Source organism: Epinephelus fuscoguttatus, linkage group LG22 (assembly GCF_011397635.1).
Source record: "Epinephelus fuscoguttatus linkage group LG22, E.fuscoguttatus.final_Chr_v1".
Taxonomy (NCBI): Eukaryota; Metazoa; Chordata; class Actinopteri; order Perciformes; family Serranidae; genus Epinephelus; species Epinephelus fuscoguttatus.
In genome coordinates, this window is record NC_064773.1 from 37,530,514 (window position 1) to 37,541,994 (window position 11,481).

General features: G+C 42.6%; 1 pseudogene; it reads right to left on the bottom strand.

Moving 5' to 3' along the window:
- Nucleotides 1-1,770: 1,770 nt before the first annotated feature.
- LOC125882861 (death effector domain-containing protein-like) lies at nucleotides 1,771-8,017 on the bottom strand (annotated as a pseudogene).
- Nucleotides 8,018-11,481: the final 3,464 nt, after the last annotated feature.

The following is an 11,481-nucleotide window of genomic DNA, read 5'->3' on the forward strand; positions in this document are numbered from 1 at the left end:
GAAGTGAGATGGGAGATCTGCAGCATGAATGTGCAGCCACAAAATCTGCAGCAATTGTGTGGGGCTATCCTGTAAATATGATGCAGAATCTCAGAATCTAGTCTCCCACACCTCAATGAATCCATGCTGTGAATATTTCAACTTGTTCAGGGAGCCTTTCCAGAACTAGAGGGGTATGCTTCATAAAGTGGCCACTGAGTGTATTTTACTGCATAAAATTAACATCAGTAATACTGTCAAACCTAATGTCTTCTGTTAATCCACCTCATTCCATGGATACCAAAAATAAATGAATATAAATCCACATGTTGGTTAATCTGCATTTCAGACTACACTGTAAAAATGGTGTTATGCCACTAAAAGCACATTATTGTATAAGATCAGTTCTAAACTGTAGAGGATTAACATGCTAAATACCTCACTATTATGCTGGTCCGCATAGTGCTAGTTTTTTCTGTTTCCAAACCTTATTAAAAAAATCCCCAATCACTTTGTGAATGCCTGTGTAGATGCCTCACTTCCTAAAAGAAGGGGATGTAGCTCAGAACACCTGTAGCTGCTTCTCCAAAACATCCAACAGGTTGTCAAGCGAGTGGATGAAGAAGTGATTGCAACACTTTCTCATACCACCTTTTGAATATGGACTCAACTACATATTCATCCACCAGGAAGCATGACTTATCCCCAGAGAAGACTGCTGAGGATTTAGCAAGCTTGAGTTCAACTACAGCTGGCTAAAATATCTTTAACATCTTAAAAACAGGCACTGTCAATTATTTTAATTTGTTCTGGCATCTTACTACCTGCACAACTTAGATGACTCTACATACAATGGCTGTGATTTTCATCTGCTGTCGATTAAGTTCAGTGTTATTTCATGAGTGAGATGGTGAATGAGCAGAGGTACAGGCTGACAGTGAAACTGGCACTGATTTGAAAATCCAAACTAATTTAAAACACCAGAGAATGACTCACTGGATATGATTCGACACATCTGAACAATCCACAAAGTTTGAAATATTGGCAGTGACTGAAAAATTTAAATTTTACATAAGGCCAGAATCACAATTGCTGGTAACGAGCCCTGTTGTAAAACAAAGAAAAATTGTGAAAACAAATCTGAGACAAAATGACGTTCACGATGGCCAAATACGAGCCAGTAAAAAAAAACAGGCTCTGCAAGTGTTCATCTCAACAGACAAGAAACTCTGCAAAGTTTTGGGAAAGCAGGATAATAAGCTGGAAGAAATAGAAAAACAAATTATAATTAAGTCAACCATGGTCTGTGCCTTTCTTTAACACACTGTACAGAACACTTACTTATTGGTTAATCCAATCAATCTGTAATATACCTGAAAAACCTGGAAAAAAGATGAACCAGTTTGACAATAAAGTACAACTCCCACTGGGAGTAATATGTCAGTGCATGTTTACTGTATTGAAAAGAACTGGATTTTGAACTGAAAGGTGGTGAAGAGTATTATCAGTTAACAGATGTGTTTCAATGAGCTAACATACCAGTTAAAGTTAATGCACACACGAATCAGCATTCTCCTCCTTGAAGAAAATGACCAGTCTAACATTCAAAATAATGTCAACCTGTATGCTCCTACTTCTTTTTGCTAACATAGTTCCAATCAATCACCCCGCATGCTACTCTCAGGGGTGCCAAGTAGATATCCTGACCTTAGCGCTGAAGGAATCAATGTGGTGGATAGGAGTCCTTCAGTTCCTTGTAGGCACACACTTCAGGCAGCTCAGACGACAACCACATCTCACTCTATTCCCTGTGGGGGAGGCGGAGCTGCATTCCTCCTGTATGCTACCGCCTGGAGAGTGGGTCTAAGATACAAAGTCTTTGCTAGCTCCTGGTGGGCACCCTCCACTTGTGACCAAATTACGGAGCAGTTTGCGTCGACCAGCCTGGTAGTCCTCCTCGTCAACATTGACCAAGAGTTTTATAGCTTCGTGGCCCACAGCCTGTTTTAAGGAATCTGTGATAAAGACCCCTTTAAGGGCCTCTAGCAACGATCCATTGATGTAGTCCCTCCAGAAGGCATCCAAGTAGGTGAGCTCAGAGAACTTGATGTCACAGATGATGGAGCCCAAGTCTCGGATTTGAGAATAGTGTTTGCCTGGTTGAAGCGCTCAAATTGTCGCTCCACCGCCTCTTGCTTGTTGGAGAAGACATTGCCCTGAAGCGCAGACTCATGCTGGCAGTATTCAGCACGAACCCGGAGGCGGATATCTGAAAGGGAGAGAACAAGGTTACAGTCAAAATTATCAACTGAGAGCCCTACTCTGAATACCAGAATAGGATGTTAACAAATTAGAACATGTTTTCAAGACTGAAAGGACAATCTAGAGGACACTTCATCATGTTTTCTCCACAGTAAGGACAGACAAAAAAATGCCTTAAATGTTTCAATAATGAAAAGAGGAATCTTGCATATTTTCATACTTCTGCACGTTTGGTCAATGCAGGGTACCCCCAGGGTTCTCAAAGTGAAATTTAAGAGTTTTTAAGGTAATTTTCATTTTTCCCATCTGCAACATTTGGGACCGTTTTTCAAAGACTGCCACTGCAGAGTGCACACACATGCATGACAGGACCAACAGAGTCTAAGTTTCAGATATTAAAAATCCGAATACCAAGTGACAGGCTCAGTTACAACTCTCTTGGGGGTTCAGACAGCAATACCTGTCCCGAGCTGCACTCTATCCACCATCCCCTCTTCCTCCTGAAGAAAAAATTCAGCTAATGTACGTGTAATCTGAACTACATCACATCAGAAATGGTATGATACATGCGAAACACACAAATGTAGCATATCCGGGGTTTGCAGAAATGTACAATGCCAACATTTTGCCAAACAATGCCAAAGATAGCGGACAGGAGGGAAAAGACCCCAAAGGTGCTGGCATGGGCTAGTAACCCATGGTAGCAGTGGTGAGGCCTAGCAGCCTTATTACAACCAAAATTAGCTACAGCCAACATAGGGAAAATACCCCAAGAGTCAGCGAGAGCAGGGGTGGAAGATGACTCACAGGTGGATTACACGGTAACAGACATTGGAACAGACACGACTATGCATTGGCTCTGTGACTCAGTGAAGGATAGGGGCACGGACCTATCCACCAGGGCTAGAATTAGCAGCACTCAGGGCAAGGCGCATCTGTAGAGGATAAAAGTAGCACAGTTGAGAACAAGATGCTTCAGGTTTGTCCGTGTGGCTGGCCTCAGAACTCATCAGGGAAAGAAGTGTGTGGCAAAGAAAGGGCAAAGTAGCCGCATTGATCAGTACTTCCTAAGAAGTCAGTCGAGTCAGTCAGTCCAGCAGCAGGTAGAAAACCACAGTTCGCAGGATATCAGTAACACTGCCACTGAGAAGGAGGAGGAGGGGGGAGTAAGAGAGGATGCAGGTGACACTGAGGGCAGTATGCCAGTCAGAGAGAGAACCATGGGGCAAAAGGTTAGAGTTAGATGGCCTAGGGCAAATGACAGTAAAAAACGGGAGATAGTTAATAGAGATTTGTCAGTAATCTTAAGTAGGCTTAGAGGAAATGCAATAGAAAGGTTAGAAAAGATGGGAGATATAATTTACTCATATGATGTAGAGAGGTTTGGGGTGCATGAGAGAAAGAGGAGTGAGGGGGTACAGTCAGGTAAGTCTAGGCGGCAAAGAGAAATAGAGAAGTTAGTCAAGGAAAGGAGACAGTTAAGAAAGCAGTGGAAAAAGGCTACAGAAGAAGAAAGGAAGGGAATTAAGGTGTTGCAAGAGGAGCTGAGAAGCAGGCTAGCAGTTCTTAGAAGGGCAGAACATCTCAGGGAAAAGAGGAGGAAGAAGGAACATGTAAGGACAGGTTTTTTCAGGGACCCTTTTAAGTTTGTTAAAGGATGGTTCAGCCAGGAAAAGGGAGGGCAGCTCAAAGCAGAAAGGCTAGAGGTTGAAGAATATTTGAGAAATATATATTCAGATTTAGAGAAGAATAGGATAGTAGGTTTCCCACCCGATATCCCTCCATTAGAAGGGATAGAGCATGAGATGGATGTCAGGGCGACCTAGGTGGAAGGAAGTTCAGGAGGTGGTTAGGCATGCAAAGGCTTCTTCGCCCCAGGGCCTAATGGAGTCCCCTACTGGGTTTATAAAAGTGCGCCTGATACCCTTAAATTTTTGTGGAAACAGCTAAGAATAGTTTGGGAGAAACAAATTATACCAAGAGCATGGCGTAGGGCAGGGGGTGTCTTCATTCCTAAGGAGAAGGAGTCTGTGGACCTTAGCCAGTTCCGGATGATTTCTCTCTTGAATGTGGAGGGGAAGATTTTCTTTAATGTAGTTGCGCAGAGATTAGCTAGGTACTTAGAAAGGAATAGCTTAATAGATACCATGGTGCAGAAGGCAGGAATACCAGGTTTTTCAGGGTGTTTAGAGCACACTAGCATGATCTGGCACCAGATTCAGGCAGCGAAGATTAACAAAAGGGACCTGCATGTAATATTTTTAGATCTTGCAAATATGTTTGGTTCAATACTGCATAGCCTCATTTGGAGTGTGTTTGACTATTTCAGAGTGCCACAGGTAGTTGTCAACTTAGTGCAAGCATACTTTCAGTATATTAGGTTGTGTCTAAGTATGGTAGGTTTCGCAACAGGTTGGCAGAGGCTAGAAATCATGGCAGGGTGTACAATTTCTCCATTAGCATTTACTATGGCGATGGAAATAATCATCAGGGCTTCTAAGTGGGTGGTAGGTGGAGAGAGACGGCAGAATGGGTTACATCTTCCACCAGTTAGGGCTTACATGGATGACATGACATTGGTGACCACAACAATGCCATGTACAAAGAGGCTACTAGAGAAGGTAAATAAGAACCTCAAGTGGGCCAGCATGAAGATCAAGCCTAGTAAGTCTAGAAGCATCTTGATACATAGAGGGAAGTTAAGTGACAGGAAGTTTGTCACAGATGATGAGGAAATCCCAACAATTAGGGAAAAGTCAGTAAAGAGCTTAGGTAGGTGGTACAATGTAGAGTTGAATGATGAGGAACAGGTGGTGAAATTTAGAAAAGTTGTGGCAGAAGGATTGGATAGAATAGATAAATCAGAACTTCCAGGAAAGTTGAAGTTGTGGTGTTTGCAATTTGGGCTATATCCTAGGTTAATGTGGCCACTGTCAATTTATGAAATTCCAATTTCCGTTGTGGAGAGAATTGAAAGGTTGGTTAGCTCCTATATTAGGAAGTGGGTGGGCGCTCCCAGGTGCCTAAGTAGTGTTGCATTGTATGGAAAAGGGATACTTCAGCTACCAGTATCTAGTTTAACAGAGGAATATAAATGTACCAAGGTCAGGACAGAGCTCTTGTTATCTGGGAATAAGGACGCGGTAGTTAGGAGTGTGGTTCCAAATCCAACCCAGGGAGGAAGTGGAACCCAAGATCGGCAGTTCAGGAGGCAGAGGCAGCTCTTAGGCATGCAGAGATTGTAGGTAATGTTCAGTGTGGCCGGGGAGGCCTGGGGCTTGGCTCAGGCAAACCGGTATGGAATAAAGCAGGTCTCAAAGATAAAAGAAAGCTGGTCATGGAAGAGATACATAGACAGGAGGAGCTATTTAGGGGTGCAAAGGTAGTGGCCCAGGCTAAACAAGGACAGTGGTTGAAGTGGGAAAGTGTAGAAAAGAGGAAGCTTAGTTGGAGGGACCTGTGGAGTATGGAGGAGAATCGTATTAGATTCCTGGTAGGGGCTACATACGATGTACTACCAACCCCCCAGAACCTAAAACTGTGGGTAAATGAGGACCCTTCATGCCCATTGTGTTCAGGTACCGCAACCTTAAAGCATATTTTGTCAGGCTGTAAAGTTAGCTTGTCACAAGGCCGATATACATGGCGACATAACCAGGTGTTGAAATGTTTAGCTGCAGGCATCAAAGGGAAACGAAGACAGGTGAATTCAGAAGGTGTTAAGGATAGGAGTTTAGCAATTCAGTTTGTCCGTGAGGGAGAGAAATACAGAAGGGATAAGTCAGTAAGGAGGCAAGGGTGTGGCCGCCTAGAAGGTGCTTGTGATTGGGAAATGCAAGTAGATTTAGGGGGAAAGCTTGTTGTTCCCCAGGAAATAGTTTGTACCAGGCAGAGGCCTGACATAGTGTTGTGGTCAGTGAGTCAACGGATATTTTATTTCATTGAGCTGACAGTTCCTTGGGAAGACTCAGTGGAAGAAGCCTATGAAAGAAAAAAGCTTAGATATGCAGACTTGGGAGCAGAAGCTGAGCAGCGAGGATGAAAAACTAGAAGTGGGGTGTAGGGGATTCATAGCAAGATCAGCTGTCTCGCTCCTGGGGGAACTCGGAGTGCGGGGACAGAGTTTGAGGAAGACAGTGAAGGAAATGTCAGATGAAGCAGTTAGATGTAGCCAATGGATCTTGAAGCGAAGAAATAATGTCAGTTGGGGGCCAGCAGGGGGAACTACTAAGCAGGGTACATAACTCCTTGAGATCAGGTGGAGAGATCCACTTCCACTCAGGAGGAAATCCAGGAAGAGGAAGTATATTTAAGTGTGGGAGTTGCCTATTTGAATCCCTTTTGTTTGAGACCATGCTGCAAGGTGAGTGTGTTTGCTGATTCTGTAAGTTTATTTATCTCCTTTAACTTTAGCTTATACTGTAGTTATGCTATGTAGCATGTGAAATAGAGTACGGTGAATGTGCTAGGAAAGGTAGTATCAGCACTGCTTCTACCTGGAGCTTGCATGTACGGAGCCTGGGTTTGGTTGAAGGTGGCGGTGCTGTTTGGGCTGAGAAAGCCATGTGTAATGTAAGGTAAAGGAGGTTATTGGGTTGGTGCGGGGAACAGTGAGACCTGGCATTAGGGGAGTGTCTCTGGGACGCCAGAGATCACTGTCTAGCCTCCTGGAGGTGTCTTGGTACCAACTAGACGAAACACTGGTGAAAGGAGGTTCTCACCCGATGACCCCAAAGACATGTTAGTTATCACTGCTCACTGGTCTGTATAGTTAAGCCTTGCCATAATAGTTTATCATAGGGCTTAGGAGGTTATTCACTGAGTGCTGATCCTTTCTCTAGAGCACAAACTTCTTGTGTTTATTTGAATGAATAGTCTGGTGACAGGCCTGTCTAAACCAATGTAACTGGACTTTTTTTTTCCCCCTATAAGCTCTTTCAGACCCAACAAAATCAATGATCTCTCTCTACACGCGCTTTCCTTTGACCACATGATTGCTTCTCTCTGCAGTCAGCTGAGGAATGACTTCTCCTCCGTTTGCGGTTTGGGACAGGGGGAGTTGGCTTTGTTCGCGGGGGGCCCACATGAGGTCCTGACGGAGAACAGCAGATGACTGGCTGAGGACCTAGAAAATGACAACAGTTTTAACATTAATCAAGCTCTTGTGTCACAGCACACAATGCCTTCTAAAGACATTCTTTTGCCTGCATTAGTCATACTCTGATCCTGCAGACTGAATAAATAACAAGTGTAAAAAATAACCTGAACGCACACACAAACACCCACCTGTTCTACTGTGAGGCGCAGTGTCCTTGCTCTGTACTGCTCCCCTTGGTGAAATGTAGCGCACTGATGTCTCTTCCAGGTACTTGTCAACAGGGTCTGGGCACACTGAAAACAAAAGTTGATTTCTGGTGTTATTTTTAACTGCAGTGCTAATCATCACATTCATGTCAGTGGAATACATTACAAAGAAGGAAGACCATGTCAACAGTTTTTCTGCACTGCTACGGTCGATACATGAACCATCACCTTAGTCAAGGGCACACAAGCCCGCTGACAGGGGGATCAATCAGTAGAGATGAACCCAGGCCAGGACCTGAGAGGAGGCAAGGCAAAGATCTCTGCACTACTGGTGTTGCAGGAGTGGGTGTGGATGGGGGACCACATTTAGATTATTTTGTCCCCCTATCCGTAATTCCTTAAGAGTTGCCTGAGTACTTAACAACATGTTAATCATGTTATGAAATGTTTATCAGTACTGTTTTTGACAGAAAATAATGGTTTACTCGAAAGTGAAAATGTAACTATCAAGTGTGCAAAAAGTACATTTCAGGGCTCCAGGGTGACCTACCCTGAAATCCAGAGTTCTCGCAAGAGCACAATTTGAATTTGCTCAGCGAGTCACTCTGGCAATCAGTAATGATGCTCATTACCTATGCCCATGAAACCAGGCTGCATCAATCACATCATTGTATCTGATATAGGCAGGCCAGAGGCGAGCTAAACAGATGACGACAGCCCTGCGACGACGAAGTCCGGAATCAGTCAGTAAACATTGCAAGATGGCTACGGATGAACACCAGTTGTTTGAAACGGCTTTGGCCGCTACAATGAATGAGTTAGACTTGGCTTTTTCTCTAAAAGAGGAACAGAAGACGGCGCTCGAGTCTTTCCTTTGCAAGAAGGACGTTTTTGCTGTTTGCTGACCGGATACGGCAAGAGTCTAATCTACCAGTTAGCTCCACTGGTAGCTAAGCGTATACATCACCCCGTGTGTTGTTCTGATTGGTTGTAGTGTTATCCAATTGCGTGCAGTGATATTAACAAATGCATGCTTGGTGCCGCCCCTCGAGTTGGGCCATTTTCATTACTCATGGCCAGACCCTAAATCTTTCTAGATTTGTGTCTGGATTTCCAGGCTCCGAGTGACCATGTGCAACCAAAAATCTCTCAGTTGCAATTTAACATTTTCATTGGTCTTGCCAGTGTGCCCGACGTTTATCAAGTCTGTCTGTGTCTAGGGTATTTTTTTCCCCATCTGCATTCAAAAACCAAGAATTACCACCTAACGGTTGTATGCCTCCTTGAAGCAGTCACACTGCAGTTAGTTTACATCCATGCATGGCCAAACTCATATGTAGCCATGATGGCTGACAATAGGGCTGGGTTAAAATAATCGATTCATCTGATTCAAATCGATCTTCACTGGAACGACCCGATATCGACTGGTAAAATCTGAGATCAATTTTTTAATATACACTTTTTCCCCACAGATGTGTGAAGCTTTAAACCCATTAATCTCACCGGTAGTAAACGAGCCGTGGCGCTAAGTTATGAACAACTGTAGTATTGAGAAGCTCCAATGTTACCTGCTCTTTTACCTGTAACCGTTAGATTACTTTTTTACATTTGGGTGTAATTTATTATTGTGCTTCAGCATCTGCTCCTGCTGTCTGTGCATCCTGGCTGCTGCACCACTTTCATGCACATACACAGACACACACAAACACGGAGTAGAGATGCCACGGTGGAGACAGAGAGGTGAAGAAAACGTGAGCTGATGACAACTACGCTTGTTACTGAGTGCAATAAAACCTACTCAAGGAAAAGCCAATACAGCTGTTTTGCAACATGTAAAAATGTTTTTAAAAAAGTGATATTTCAATCTGCTCTGTCCACAGTCTCTCATCCACCACTGCCAATATTTTGTTATGAACAAGCACAGAACGCTTTGGTCTATTTTTTTTTTTTTTTTACTATGACTCATATGATATAGGTTCATGTGCTTTGTGTGCATCTTAAAAAGTCCGGAAAATTATGAGCTGGATTACATGTTATGATGCTGCACACCAGTAAGAAACCAAAATGTGTAGCTCTGCAACTAAAGATTCCTTTAATTATTGATTAATCTGTCTATCATACTCTTCATTAGCAGTGTTGGGTAAAGGTTACTTTAAAAGTAATCAAAGTACATTACTGCGTTATTTCTAAAAAGTAACCAGTTACTTTACTGTGTTACTCCCTGAGTAAAGTAACTCAATTACTTTAAAAGTACTTCCAACGTTACTCCCTGAGAAAAGTAACTCAAGCACTTTTAAAGTACTTTTGAGTATTTTACATTTCCTATTGGGCAATGAACCACAGGGCGCTAAGCCTACATTTTTTGTCTCCAAAATTAAAGTTATGGACCTTCACTGAGATCCAGTTCTCCCATCACAGCCATCACTTTGACCAGTAGAAACACAGAACGATCTGCTGCCGTAGACACCTGTATGACAACAACAACCCAGCATTTTTAATATTTCCTCTAGGGATGTTACCACACAGAGTAAAAGGGGGAAATGATGGTGTGAAACAGCAGAGGCACTTTGTCAACCTGCTGAGTTAACGTTACTGTCATTAGCATCAAGTTAGTAAACAATGTTACATCCTCATGGTCGGACATAAAGTAATAACATTAACAAATAGCGGCAGAGCTTTTACTCACCACAACTGCAGAGGCCACCAGCTTCATTTGAAACAAACTACATTATAGACGGTCCATTATTCATTAATTCCTCTGTGTTTATATATTTACTTTTTATCCGCCCCGTTGTCTTTGTAAAGTTAACATATCACACCGTCATTTCAAACTCAACACTTGTTTCAAATTAAAATGGAGCTCCTGCCATCTGCTGATGCTTTTAGGTGACTACAACAATATGTCGGCTGGCACACGAACAGACACAGTGACTCAAAAAATAGTAAAATTAAAAATAGGACAAGAATAACCCGATGACATCACACACGCCGTGAAAGACGACTGGGGATAATTGGTGAGTACCAGCGTGTAGTGTGTACCAGGCATAATGCAAGTGCTGAGTCTGAAATATGTCTGTCAGTGAGTCCTACTCCACCTATTTAGACTCCACCGTGACAACGGCAGCATTTCTCCGACCGTGGCGAGCCACAAGCTCCGTGGCTTCTTTCAGACTGATAGGTTTAACGTTATCTCCATTATTAGAACCAAACGACAGCCGTTGCTGTTTCAACGCTGAAGGACCAGCGTTCTAAAAGTAACGGAAGTAACTGATGTCTTGTTTGAAAATGTACTTAGTATTTGATTACTCAAACAGCAAACTAACACGTTAGGTTATTCGTTACTGCAAAAAGTAATCAAAGTACTCTAACGCGTTACTTTGTAACTTTCTGACATTAAACTTACAAATTTACAAGAAAATTCTCTGAGATTGTTAGTTGTTTTTTTTCTCTCTCACTAATTTATAACCTAAATCTCAAAGGATATACAAGGTTTTTTCTTGTATATTTGTGATTCTATTTCTGCTTGTTTTCCCCTCTAAATGTTAACCCTAACCCGTATTTTTTCCTGGACAATGTCTTGTTTTGAGATTCAGTTAACTGTCATAGAAAAACAAGAAAATATTCATATCCGACAAGCTGAAATCACAGTTTGGACATTTTTTTCTGTGAAGAAATGACTGGAAACAATAAATCAATAATTAAAATAGTCAGCTCTAAAAATGTGTTCAGACTAAGTTGTAAGGTTTAGTTCCAATAATAAAGAAACAGTAGATATACTGATATGTGTAACTCAGTGGAAATGGATGTGACTGATGTTCTGAAACTAAGGGTCATCCTTGGTGATGACAGTGCTGACAGGCTTACTTTGCCCTCTCGTCTGACACTGTAGATGCCCTCATATTTGAGGTCCAGTTTGAAGACCCTGAGTTTGACAAT